At 38.6% G+C, this 11,901-nt stretch overlaps 1 long non-coding RNA gene across 1 annotated transcript; it reads right to left on the reverse strand.

Moving 5' to 3' along the window:
* Positions 1-1,227: 1,227 nt before the first annotated feature.
* Positions 1,228-8,212, reverse strand: LOC309687231. The gene is made up of 3 exons (XR_014270658.1): positions 8,123-8,212; positions 1,737-1,945; positions 1,228-1,649 (listed from the first exon to the last, which is right to left on the reverse strand). It is a non-coding gene; the product is annotated as an uncharacterized lncRNA (long non-coding RNA).
* Positions 8,213-11,901: the final 3,689 nt, after the last annotated feature.

An 11,901-nucleotide genomic window follows, 5' to 3' on the forward strand; every position in this document is an offset into this window, starting at 1 on the left:
CAAAAAAAGTTGGGACGTTGTGTAAAACGGAAATAAAAATGATGCGATGAAAATGTCTCATTTTAAGACAAATATTCGCTCATTTTGAGTTTGATCACAGCAACATGTCTCAAAAACATTAGGGCAGGCCATGTTTACAGGTGTGTAGCAACCTTGCTTCTTTTAAGATCTGGGAACTAAGGAGACCAGCTGCTGGGCTTTTGGGAGATGAATGTCGTAGCTGCTCAACATTCCTGGGTGGTCTTTGTTTTATTTTTGTTTCATGATGCATCAGATGTTTCCAACTGATGAGAGCTCTGGACTGCAGGCACGTTCAGCACCAGGATTCTTCTGATAAGATTGACATGATGTGAGATAACTTAATGCATTATGTAGTTCAGCATTATCTTTTGAAATATGCAAGACCTTCCCTGAAAAAGACATCACCTGGGCGGGAGCATATGTTGCTCTAAAAGCTGTTTATACCTTTCAGGACTGATTGTGTCTTTCCAGATGTGCAACTGTGCAATTCCATAGGTACTAATGCACCCCTGTACTATCAGCGATGCAGGCTATTGAGCTGAACGACGTCATATTGTTCGTGAAATAGTAAAATGTTTGTTTTGCGACACACATTTTCCCCACATTTTGTTTGACATTGTAACTCGCTGCTTTGCTTCCTCTCCTGACCTCAGTGTCTGCTCTGAAATCACTGAGCTGTAGTTCAGTTGTAGCCTGTCTGCCTGACCTTTTCAAGGTAAAGGGCTGAGGTGTAACACAGCAGTTCAAGGCTGCGGGTAATTTGGTCACATTTAGGAACTGGTCTATATTTTTTTTTGTCCTTTTAAATATAACAGAGGTGGCACCTCACGGTTAGGCATCATACAGGCACATGATTAGCTACACACTGTATGCATACAGTGATTAATAACTGTTTAACCCCACCTTTTCTACCATAAATCCTTACAAACAAACAATACAAAACTAAGAATGCTCTTAACTAAGAATAAGAGATCACAACAGGAAAATAACATATAGCTCTATTCTGTTGCCCACATTGTAAAGGGTGACTTTGCATGTAAACAGGAAAATGAGTAGGGAAGAGGTGAAAGTGGGATTGAGCACTTTAAAATTGGTTGTAATGGCTCAGCGTGGGGAAAAGAATCACAACGCAGAATCATTTCTATAGAGAGCTCCAGTAGATTTTCTTTAAACACATCATGTATTTCACATGGTTCACTTCTGAATTACAAAATCTTAGAAAAATCTGAGGCTCAGTTAACTGAAGAATCACACAAAAGAACAACTTTAATTTCACCATAACCCTCTGGAAATTTAAATGACTTTACAATTGTTGTACATTACTCTAAAATCAGTGCTATGAGATTGATTTTAAGATGACAACCTGATTTAAAACAGAATCTAACAAACAGTCTTGCCCCTGGAAATAGCTCTAAGATATTAAAACAAAGGCAAATGAGATCATTTGGAAAAAATGTACTTGTACTGTGATGAATGCAGTGCGTTTATTTACAGTGAAATCACAACAAGATGCAGACTGAATTCGGTGAATGTATGTCCCCGACTGCTGTGCAGGATCTCCTCCCAGTGACTATGGTCCGTGTTTCCGCTCACTCCGTTTCTAAATCCCGTGCGCTCGCTACGCGATCCTGCAGGAAACCACAAAAGCAGCCGTAAAAAAACACGAAGGGCAAACCACGCACTTCTAAACATCTATGTTCACCGGGTAAACTGACGGTTTCTCACGCAGCGATCCAGTGTCGACCGGAGATCACTCTGTTAAGAAGCTCCACAGGCGAGGCTGATCAGCTGCAGGTGTGTGTGGTTATGCTCCCAGGTGTGGCGGGTCCCCAAGGCGGGAACACACTCGGCAGGCCCCGGAATCAAAAGAAGATGAGCCCATGAAATAAAAAGAAGTCTACAAACACTCATGAATTCTGGGTCACTATAAATGAAAATGTGACATATTTTCAAAGCATAAAAATAAAATTTTACAAAATTCATGTTCGTTGACCATCATATTCCACGTGTCACAATTGAAAAGCATAATATACTTAGAAAGTGTTCAAAGTTGAATTTCCAGATCCCAACTAACCCAATTATTGTTTTTTTTAAGCTGCAGAGTAGTTTTCCGCTCTTCTTGCCCATAAGATGTTTCTAATCATACATTACCCATCTGACCTGATACATTAGCATTAAGTACCACCATGTGATCTGTAAGTACAGGAGTGATTGTCAGAGGTGGGACCAAGTCATTGTTTTGCAAGTCTCAAGTAAGTCTCAAGTCTTTATCCTCAAGTCTCAAGTCAAGTCTCAAGTAATGTCAGGCAAGTCAGAGTCGAGTCTCAAGTCACTGGTGTAAAAGTCCGAGTCAAGTCACAAGTCTGAAACTTTGAATTTCAAGTCCTTTCGAGTCTTTAAAAAAAAAGAAAAAAAAGAAAAAAGAATGTTGCAGTTATGCTAAATGTAAATATTAGACCATGTAATTTTAAAATCTGTGTTTTTCTCAACACATGACAAAATAGTGAACTTAGAAAATATACACAAATTGTGAAATTGCACCTCTATAAAATGCAGCTCAATTAAACCTAGCTCCAAGAATAATTTTCACCGACAGTTCTGAGATAAGCTGCATGTTATTCTTGGATGCGGTTGTAGGACCAGTTTTAAAATCGCATGACAAAAATATCATACACATTAAAAAAAAAACTGCATCACCAACGTAGCCTGGACAACATTTGCTAGTTAGATGAAGTCAGCTATCTCATCTTAGCATATTTATATGCATATTTATAATCATACGGTTCTTGGAGTGAGTGCATACACTCATGAAGTTTAGTAACTTCAGGTCACTGCAACAAGCCCAGGTACAGTTTACCGACGGATGGGTACAGGACCTTGAAATGCACCGTGTAGAACGAAAGACCATCGTACGTATCATAAGTTTACCAGTCTCACAAATCGTCGTCATAAATACACATTCGTTAACAGTTTATTAATAGGACCTTTGAGCTCAACGGTAATTAATTAGTAGTGGAAATAATTTCTGGTACCCATCACAGAAATGTAGCAGTGACAATAATACTGTATGCTGTAATTGTACTGGACAATTAGTGATACAAAACAATTGTTTTATCCTGTGAATAAAAGTATATGTTTTTGTCAATGTACCATAATAACAGAAGCGAAACGCAATATTGTGTCAGGACAATTCACTATTTATGCACAATAAATAAAGGAGCATAGCGCGACAATTTCTGTTCAGCGCCAGACTTGCTTGTAACCTATATCACTAATTATGTTATGAAAATGACGTATTAACTACTAAAAAACACTGACCTTCGTGTAAATGCTTGGAGCAGACTAACCTGTGAGCTGGAGTGTTCTGGGACGTTATATTTGGTCTTTGAATGGCTGCAATCCAGGCCATCCGTCGCGTCTTTGTTACTTCGGAAACATGGCTCGAACAATTTCTCTTCAACGACGTAATCCGATAACAACCGATCTCTTTACCCGTCGGCTTCCCGTGGCTGTCATGCGACCGGCTATTGCAGTTAATAATACAACAGCTTCTTGACATTTTTGTGTTTCTTTTTATCGCTGTGTGACTGATTTTAATTGAAAGCCTGCGTGCGCTAGTACCACTTGCCACGAGTTCCCAGAATCCTTTGCGGTTCTACCCGTGAATGACGTCACATTTTCAATCTCTATATAATATGCATGTTAAATTTTATATTTGGGGTAAAATATCAAGTCTTTTCAAGTAAACCGGTTCAAGTCCAATTCAAGTCCCAAGTCATTGGTGTAAAAGTCCAAGTCAAGTCACAAGTCTTAGAACATTTTTTCAAGTCAAGTCTAAAGTCATAAAATTAATGACTCGAGTCTGACTCGAGTCCAAGTCATGTGACTCGAGTCCACACCTCTGGTGATTGTTACTAAAAATGGACCCCTGTATTACTGTGTACATATATTCTTATTACTGTTAAATTTCATGTAATATTACATGAAAACCAATGGAAATTTGTATTTACAACAAGGACTTTTCACCCTGACGTCAAACTTTTGAGCAGTGGTGTGTATTGTATGCATGTATCTGTGTGCATGGGATCAGGATTTTGTCATCACTTCCAATCAAAGACTACATTTTTTAGCTGTGTCCGTCTTTACAAATTGAGTTGGAGTGTTTCAAGGCTGATGGAAAACTCTCCCTAACAAGTCCACTTTATTGCGTGCACATGTATTTTCTCCTATAAGTGGCTGATAGGTATCTAACTAGTCCACTTTATGCATGCTGCCTGGCTCATGGTTGCTTAAAGCCTATGTCTGTACTTGACCACAGAGGCAGAGCATCATTCAATCCTGCCAGCTGCCTATCTTGGTAGCATTTCAAGGATGACCGACTCCACTTTCTCTGCAGCAAGACAGCTCATAACTTTTTAACAGTGTCTCCCTGTCCTGATATCCAATATCATCTGCTATAATCAAGGACCATTCACTATCATTGCAATCTACACTACAGCTCAAAAGTTTGAAGTGACGTAGAAACGACTAATTTTCTAAAAATATTGAAATTCATAATGACGTTCAATGGAATATATACAGTTGTATACAGACTAGGGCTGGGCGATATGGCCTAAAATTCATATCACGATATAATTTTAAGCATGTGCGGTAACGATATATATATATTTTTCTTCTGTATAACGTATTTTCCACACTAAAAATCCTTTAATTTTCTCAAAAATCGAGAGTGTGCCTTATGTATGAATTCTGGTTGTGCTTACTGACCTCGAACCAATTTCTGTGTGCAGAAATCTGTTAAAAAATGTTTTAGTACAACTTTGGTAAGCTGCACTGCTTGATGGATTGTCAGAGCATTATGGCTGCCGTAGTGAGGAGCTTCGCGGAGTAATCTGGGTCCAAACCCCCTCATAGTCAGGTCTAGGGTTGCCAACCGTCCCTTAAAATACGGAATCGTCCCGTATTTCGAAACAAAAGTACACGTCCCGTATTGAGCTAATAAGGGACGCACTTTGTCCCGTAATACAGTGAGAATCAAAAGTAGTCTATAACTTTTAATGGAATTAACGCTTTGTTTGAAAACATAATTCCCAGCCCCTCTCCTGCTTTGTGACCAATGAGCTGACAGCACACTTATGACAATTCGAGTATGACAATTCAGATTACCGCTCATCTCATTGGTCGAGGAAAGGTCGCTTACGGAGAAAATACCGGAAGACAACAGATGACCACAACAAGAAGCATGGCCAACAGGGAAACAAACGCCGACACGGCGGTGCAAGTCTCGGACGACAGTACACCTAAAGCTGGGCAAACACTGTGCGATTTTTTCAGTCACGTTATTCAGCTCCTGCTCAAACTGCACGATTGACTCGCAGGGGTTAGAAGTTGGTAGGTCACGATGCAGGGTCTCACACTATACCGCCCGATGCTCTGATGCGACCTGAGTGCTCACACTGTGCGTCCATAAAATTAAGGTTATAACAGAAAATCTGTCGCTCTCTCTCTCTCCGTCTTACACTCACACAGACACACACACCACCACCATCAACTTTGCTAAATTGCTAATGAAAAACACTCATCAGGCAGCTGTGATTGAGCAGCAGTGTAAATCCAACTGTTTTCACGGTTGTTGTGGTCGTGATAATTTTGTGATGCCACATCGAAAAGGCTCGGATGAGCTTTCCAAAGTTCTACAAGTTGTGCCTCCATCGCTTGTGTCCAGATCACACGCTGCACAGCCGTGCTGCTCCGTCTTTTTCACCGACGTTTACTTGTTTGCGCGCGAGCAGTGTGAGCGGCTGTGGTGAGACCCTCACGAGCGATTGATGATCGGGAGCTGGTCGTGAGGTGTTAATCACTTCTCGTTACCCCACGTATACTACACGATGAAGGCCAAAATCGGTCCGATCACTCAAAAATCGGCTCAAAATGGGCCTAAAACCGCACGGTGTAAGCCCAGCATTAGAGCAGCAATGTTTGTTCCCCTCAGAGAAAGGGAAGAATGGGAAAAGGAAAACACCTGGCTGGGAAAAGTTAATATGGGCATGTGCAATGAATATCAGCGCTATGTGGCCAGAAGTGTGATAATATAATTTATTTTGTGTAATAAACAACTGCAAGGATAGATGATTACAACAAATAGATGACTAATACATAAAAGTAATACATAGATGAATAATGATGATGAGTTAAGATGCGTAATCATGGGAACAAGCGGGTTTACAAACAGGAGCAGCTGATTAGCATTAGAAAAGCTGAAATAATATTTCAACTGAAGCCGATTGTACTAAATGCACTAAATGTGCACTGTTACAAGAATGTTTTTCTTTCTATTGTTTTCTATTATTTTAAGTTAAGCAGGACAGAGTTCTTTTAAAGAAAGATTTACTTATATTCTCAAAAGTTAAGCATGACAGGCTTCTGTTTAAGAAGGAGACCTGTTTTATTGTGTTAATGTTGTCATTTTGAGCTAAAAATAAATGGCTAAATGATCATTTGTTTCACATGTGTTCATATCACAAAGAATACACATCTACTTAAATCAAATTCAAGTCAAAGGGTTAAAAAAATAATTTCACACACAAAAAAAGAGCTAGAAAATTCACCACACTGGGAAGGGTGAAGACAACTGGGTCGCCCGGCCCTGGCCACGAGGTGTCCCTTATTTATTTTTCAGGGAGTTGGCAACCCTAGTCAGGTCCCAAAGTCAAACGAATACTAAGAGTTAAAAACGGTCTAAATTCTTTCATCTTTAATTAAATCATCAGCGTTGCTGCTTTATCGGGTGTAACAATTAAGTTTTACATCCATGAAAACAGAATTTATTAAATTTAACGGAGTTACAAGTTAACAGGAAGTTAGCTTGCTAGTTTACAACTAACCATTTCATACCATGTTCTGACTGAGAGATTTTTGAAACTAATTAAAACGTACAGCTCTGCTACCACTTCCAACATAAATGAAGACAGAAAACTAACCAGCAGTGGCGTTTGCAGGGTTACTGAAGTTGGACTACCTGGTATATAATGTTGTGCTACGTGATTGCTAGCGACACAGCTATGTTAGCATAACATTAGCACAATGAAGCTGGAGGATGAACGCCAACTTTTTCTCCACTCGATAAAAGTTAACGTGAGGGATTCTGGTGGTCAGGGACAAATGCAATCGCATAGCAGGATGCTATACACGGGCCAAACTTCAGTCAGGAGAACAACTGAGATTATTCATCCAGTCATTTGCTATTATTCATCCACAATACGAGGTTAGTTATTAATATACTACAACAACATGGGAATAGAACAGCTGCGAGAGAATTCAACATTAATAAATCAATGTTACGGAAGTGGAGGAAGCGCAGTTTTCGGCTTTCCCCATATTTCAAAAGTGCTTCATCTCTTTGCTATGACTGTCGCCTGGCATTATTTGCAGATGATAATGGTTTTAGCCGTTGCCATGCTTTTGACCAAAACAGGCGCAGCTTGATGACATCATCAACATGCGCTATCGCGATAGAGCGGTATAGTCAAAATCTCTATCGTTGGCCAAATTTATATCGTTTCTATCGTATATCGTTTATATCGCCCACCCCTAATACAGAGGCCCATTTTCAGTAATATCTGCTGTGTTTTAGTGGTACATTGTGTTAACTGCTGTCAGTTTGTCAAGTGTGTCAGTTAAGAAGTTATTTTTAAAACACATAAGCATCGACCAAAATCCTTGTGCTTTTTAAGAAAATAATGCATTTTTCCACACACTGTGTGCATCATCCCTTTGTTTTTCCAACTGCAGTTTCTGTGACAGTAGTAGCACACTGAGGTGTTTAAAATCTTTAGGTTTTTTTCAGTTTGCCACATCTATTAGCTCTCATTTCTTACAACACGATTTCTTCAACAAGCTTTTCATATCCATTTTTTCATGCCTTTTAAGACAACTTGAACCCAAATCTGAAGCTTTAGACCCTGACCTAATCAAATGTAAAATTTCTTTAGTTCAGTATAAATTTTTTTCTCCACCGTTAATATAATTGCATCTAACCAGTACTAAGCTACTTTGAATTATCCGTTAATTTCCAGTGCTCTTTATGTGTTATGTTACTCACAGTTTTGCTGTCTGTTTCTTTGACTTGATTAATGATCATGTCTCGACATTTTCTTCTCCTTATCCAGTACCTTAATGTGTCCTGTCTTCAGATGTAATCCTGCCACCTGCCTTCAGGTTTCCGTCTTGACTTGTGTTGGCAAAATATCCAAAGTTAAGAGAAATCCTGAAAAGTTTTTCATCTTTAAATCCTCCTCTCTTCCTGCTGCCAGTCTTGTTGTCCTCTTTTAAATGTGTTCTATTCAGTTTTTGTTTTTTTTTTTACCTAGTATTACCATGACAACATGACACAAAGCATTATGGTAGGTTAAATCAGGGGGTCCTGTCCTCCTGATGTCACATAATTCCAAAACTGTGTTAATGATGCTAATCTTTAAAATGACACTCAATGCCTGAATTTACACATTATAAGATCTTACATATCATTGGTGTTTTCTTATTATTGCTTTTTCTCGTTTCACATTATTTTTAATTGGATTTCTTTACATACAGAGAGAGAAAATCCAGGTCAAATCAATTCTACGCCGTTCCTCTTTGACTTTTTTAAGAACAGCTGTCTACACTGATTGTTACTGTGTACTTGTACTTATTATGTTGACTGTTTCTTTTCTAAATAAATGTGTGTGATGGCCCTCAGGCCTCTATATCCCCTTCCAGGATTTTGTTAAAATGTTTGTTACTTTGGTAATTGCTCAGCTATCTTCCACTGTTCTAGGCCATCTGGGTTTGTCTGAATTTTGTTAGCTTTACACAGCACAGAAACACCCATCCACACAATACACACATTAACAATCAAGCGATGACAAGTTTAACGTTTTGATAAATCATGTGTGATATCCATAATTTGCCTTTCCCGTCGAGCCAGGGGTGTGACATGTTGGAATGTCACACGAAGATGCCTTTAATGACACTCACACATAATTTAGGGCACACCCTAGACTTAATCATCTGTCAGTCTTCATATTTTCAAAGTGGAGCTGCCTGATAACGCTCTTGATATTTTTATTTTTAGATAACTATCCATCCGTATGGTTAGGATAAAAAAAGTTGGAAATACATATTTAGACATTAAATTTATTTTATAACATAAAACAATAAAGTAATCATTGTTTAACAAAATGTTAACATTTTATTGAATAAAGTATAGGGTGAAGGAAAATTCAAAGAGCAATATCCCCATCTCCTCCTAAGAACCGAGGATAAAAGTATCTTTCAGTTTAACCAGTTTGTCCGCTATGATTGTGCTGGATGTCCAAATTGGGTGAGATTTCTTTAGGTTTGATTAGGAGTTATATCCAAGTTCAATTTGATGTGATGCCATTCAATTTATGTAGCGCCAATTTACAAGACAGTCATCTTATATTGTAAGGTAAAGTCCCTACAGTAATCAAGAGTAAACCGTAACAATCACATAATCCCCTCTAAACACTCACTTGGCAACAATGGGAAGAGAAAACTCCCTTTGAACACAAAGAAACTTTCAGCAGAACCAGGCACAGGGAGGAACAACCATCTGCTCCAATCAGGTTATAGGGTTATGGGAGGGAGACAGGACCAAAGACTCACTGTGGAAGAGAGAAGGCAAATGTTAATGACATGCAGTAGTGGTATATGAACATGCTGACAGTGAAAGACATAACTCGAAGTGCTAAGTGCATCACTGGAAGTCTCCTAGTGGTCACAGCCTAAATCAGGATAACTAAAGGATAGGTCTGGGTCAACTGATCCAGCTCCAACTAATAAATTAAGGAAAAGAAATAAAGGAAAGTTTTGAGTCTCATTTAAAAGAGGAGAGTCTCTGTCTACTGAAAATAAATTGTGGGCTGGTTCCACAGGTGAGGGTGCTGATAGCTGAAAGTCTGCCTCCCGTTCTACTTTTAGAAAAAGAACGACAAGAGTGATTCTCAATTTCTGATGAAAGACAGTTTTAGAAAAAGCTACTAACGTGTTTCAAAGATTTGGACTAGGCAACCGAAATACTCTTGTAATCAACAACTAAAGAATGCAGTTAAGAAAAAATTCCTATGCCTCACAGCCCTTTATAACCACACAGCAAAATCTCCAGTGTTAAATTAACACTGGAGAGTGTCTATATGGGTCCACACCTCTGAGTGTTAAATACAACACTGTTGAGTGTTAAATTAACACTTTTGACAGTGTTATATGTTTAAAAGTAACTTAGTCAGTTTTGAAGATTAACAATGGCTAACACTGAGAAGTGCTGGTTTTCTAACACTGGAAAATAACTCAAAATGTTAGAAATATTCCAGTGTTAGAAAACCAGCACTTCTCAGTGTTAGCCACTGTTAATCTTCAAAACTGACTAGGTTACTTTTCATTCATTTTTATCAGGATGTCCTAAAAACTCCCTGAAAAGCCAAAATGCTGCAGCAAGAGTACTGACAGGGACTAGAAATTGAGAAAATATTGAAAAAATATTTCTCCTGTATTGGCTTCTCTTCATTGGCTCCCTGTTAAGTCCAGATTTAAATTCTTAATCCTGCTCCTCACATACACGGACTTGAATAATATGTGCACCCTGTAATGTGTTTGTGTTTCTTAAGGCCACATTAATTAACAGACCCTGTAAGGCCCTCCTTTGTTGTTACAGAGCTATGCCACGAAAAAAGTGAGGAAACAACTCCCAGTATGGTTATATCTTTTAGGAGTTTCTCTGACAGACTACATATTTGAGTAGAGTATTTATATAATGTCGTATAGTGTAGTAGTGTGAGTAGTGTAATTTATGTAAAGTATTGAAAGCCATACTACCACATGCACTGCTCCATTACCTTAATGTCATCTGGGTAGTTTGTAATCACGTCTGGACATATTGTCTTGGACATAGAAAGATTTACTTATCATTTTAAATATGGTGCATCTGTGATTATAGCGTCAAATTAAGTAGTTATGAAGGCATGTATCCAGTACCCATGCATGAGAGTACAGCTGTGTGTAGTTCTCGAATTGCTCAGCTCGGTGTAGCCACTACAGCACAGCATACTGACATATTCACTATGAGTATATGAGGCCATTGTTATGTACTGTTACAGTGTTATTATTAACATTATTATTATCACTATGAGAGATGGGAATCATGAACTGGTTCCCTACAAGAGCTTGTTCCCAGTATTTCAGGTGCTTCAGGTACAAACAACAGGCGAAGCCAGAGCACAATGAAAAGGTTTATTTCATTTGGTACCTGCGATTAATATCATTTCATGTTTGGAAAAATGAGAAATATCAGATGTTATCAATTCCCTTGTTCACAGCTTATAACTGCTGTGATTAGTTCAAGATAAATATGGATTTAATTAATTAAAATATCTTTATGCTCAGTTCTCTCTAATTTTGATGGTATAATGCACTAATGCTGGAGTATAATTGAATAACAACTCCTTCTTTTTCTATAAACACCTTCAAAACTATCTCTTTTTTTTTTTTTTTTTTTTTACTAGGCAGCTAAAAGATCGAGTGGATTGTAGGATAATGGGCTATTGATGTCTGTGGAGTGAAGCGTGGTTATTCCATGTGGCTCCTCTGTCAGGTCAGTAATTGATCGGCAGCTCCTCCGGGACCCACAGAGACAAACACATTAGGTGCTGAGACGGCGGATGGGTTGGAGGCTTTTATTGATAGTGGTTTATTGACTAAGTAAAACAGGCTGCATGTGAGAGAAAACATTAACAGAAAAGATGTGAGTGTACAGTAGTGGTTGTTTCAGACAGCAGTTTCAGCACTTGACATTCTGAGACATGTAAAGCTTTAGTGTTTTCCCTT

Source organism: Aulonocara stuartgranti (assembly GCF_965226115.1).
Source record: "Aulonocara stuartgranti genome assembly, chromosome: 14".
Taxonomy (NCBI): Eukaryota; Metazoa; Chordata; class Actinopteri; order Cichliformes; family Cichlidae; genus Aulonocara; species Aulonocara stuartgranti.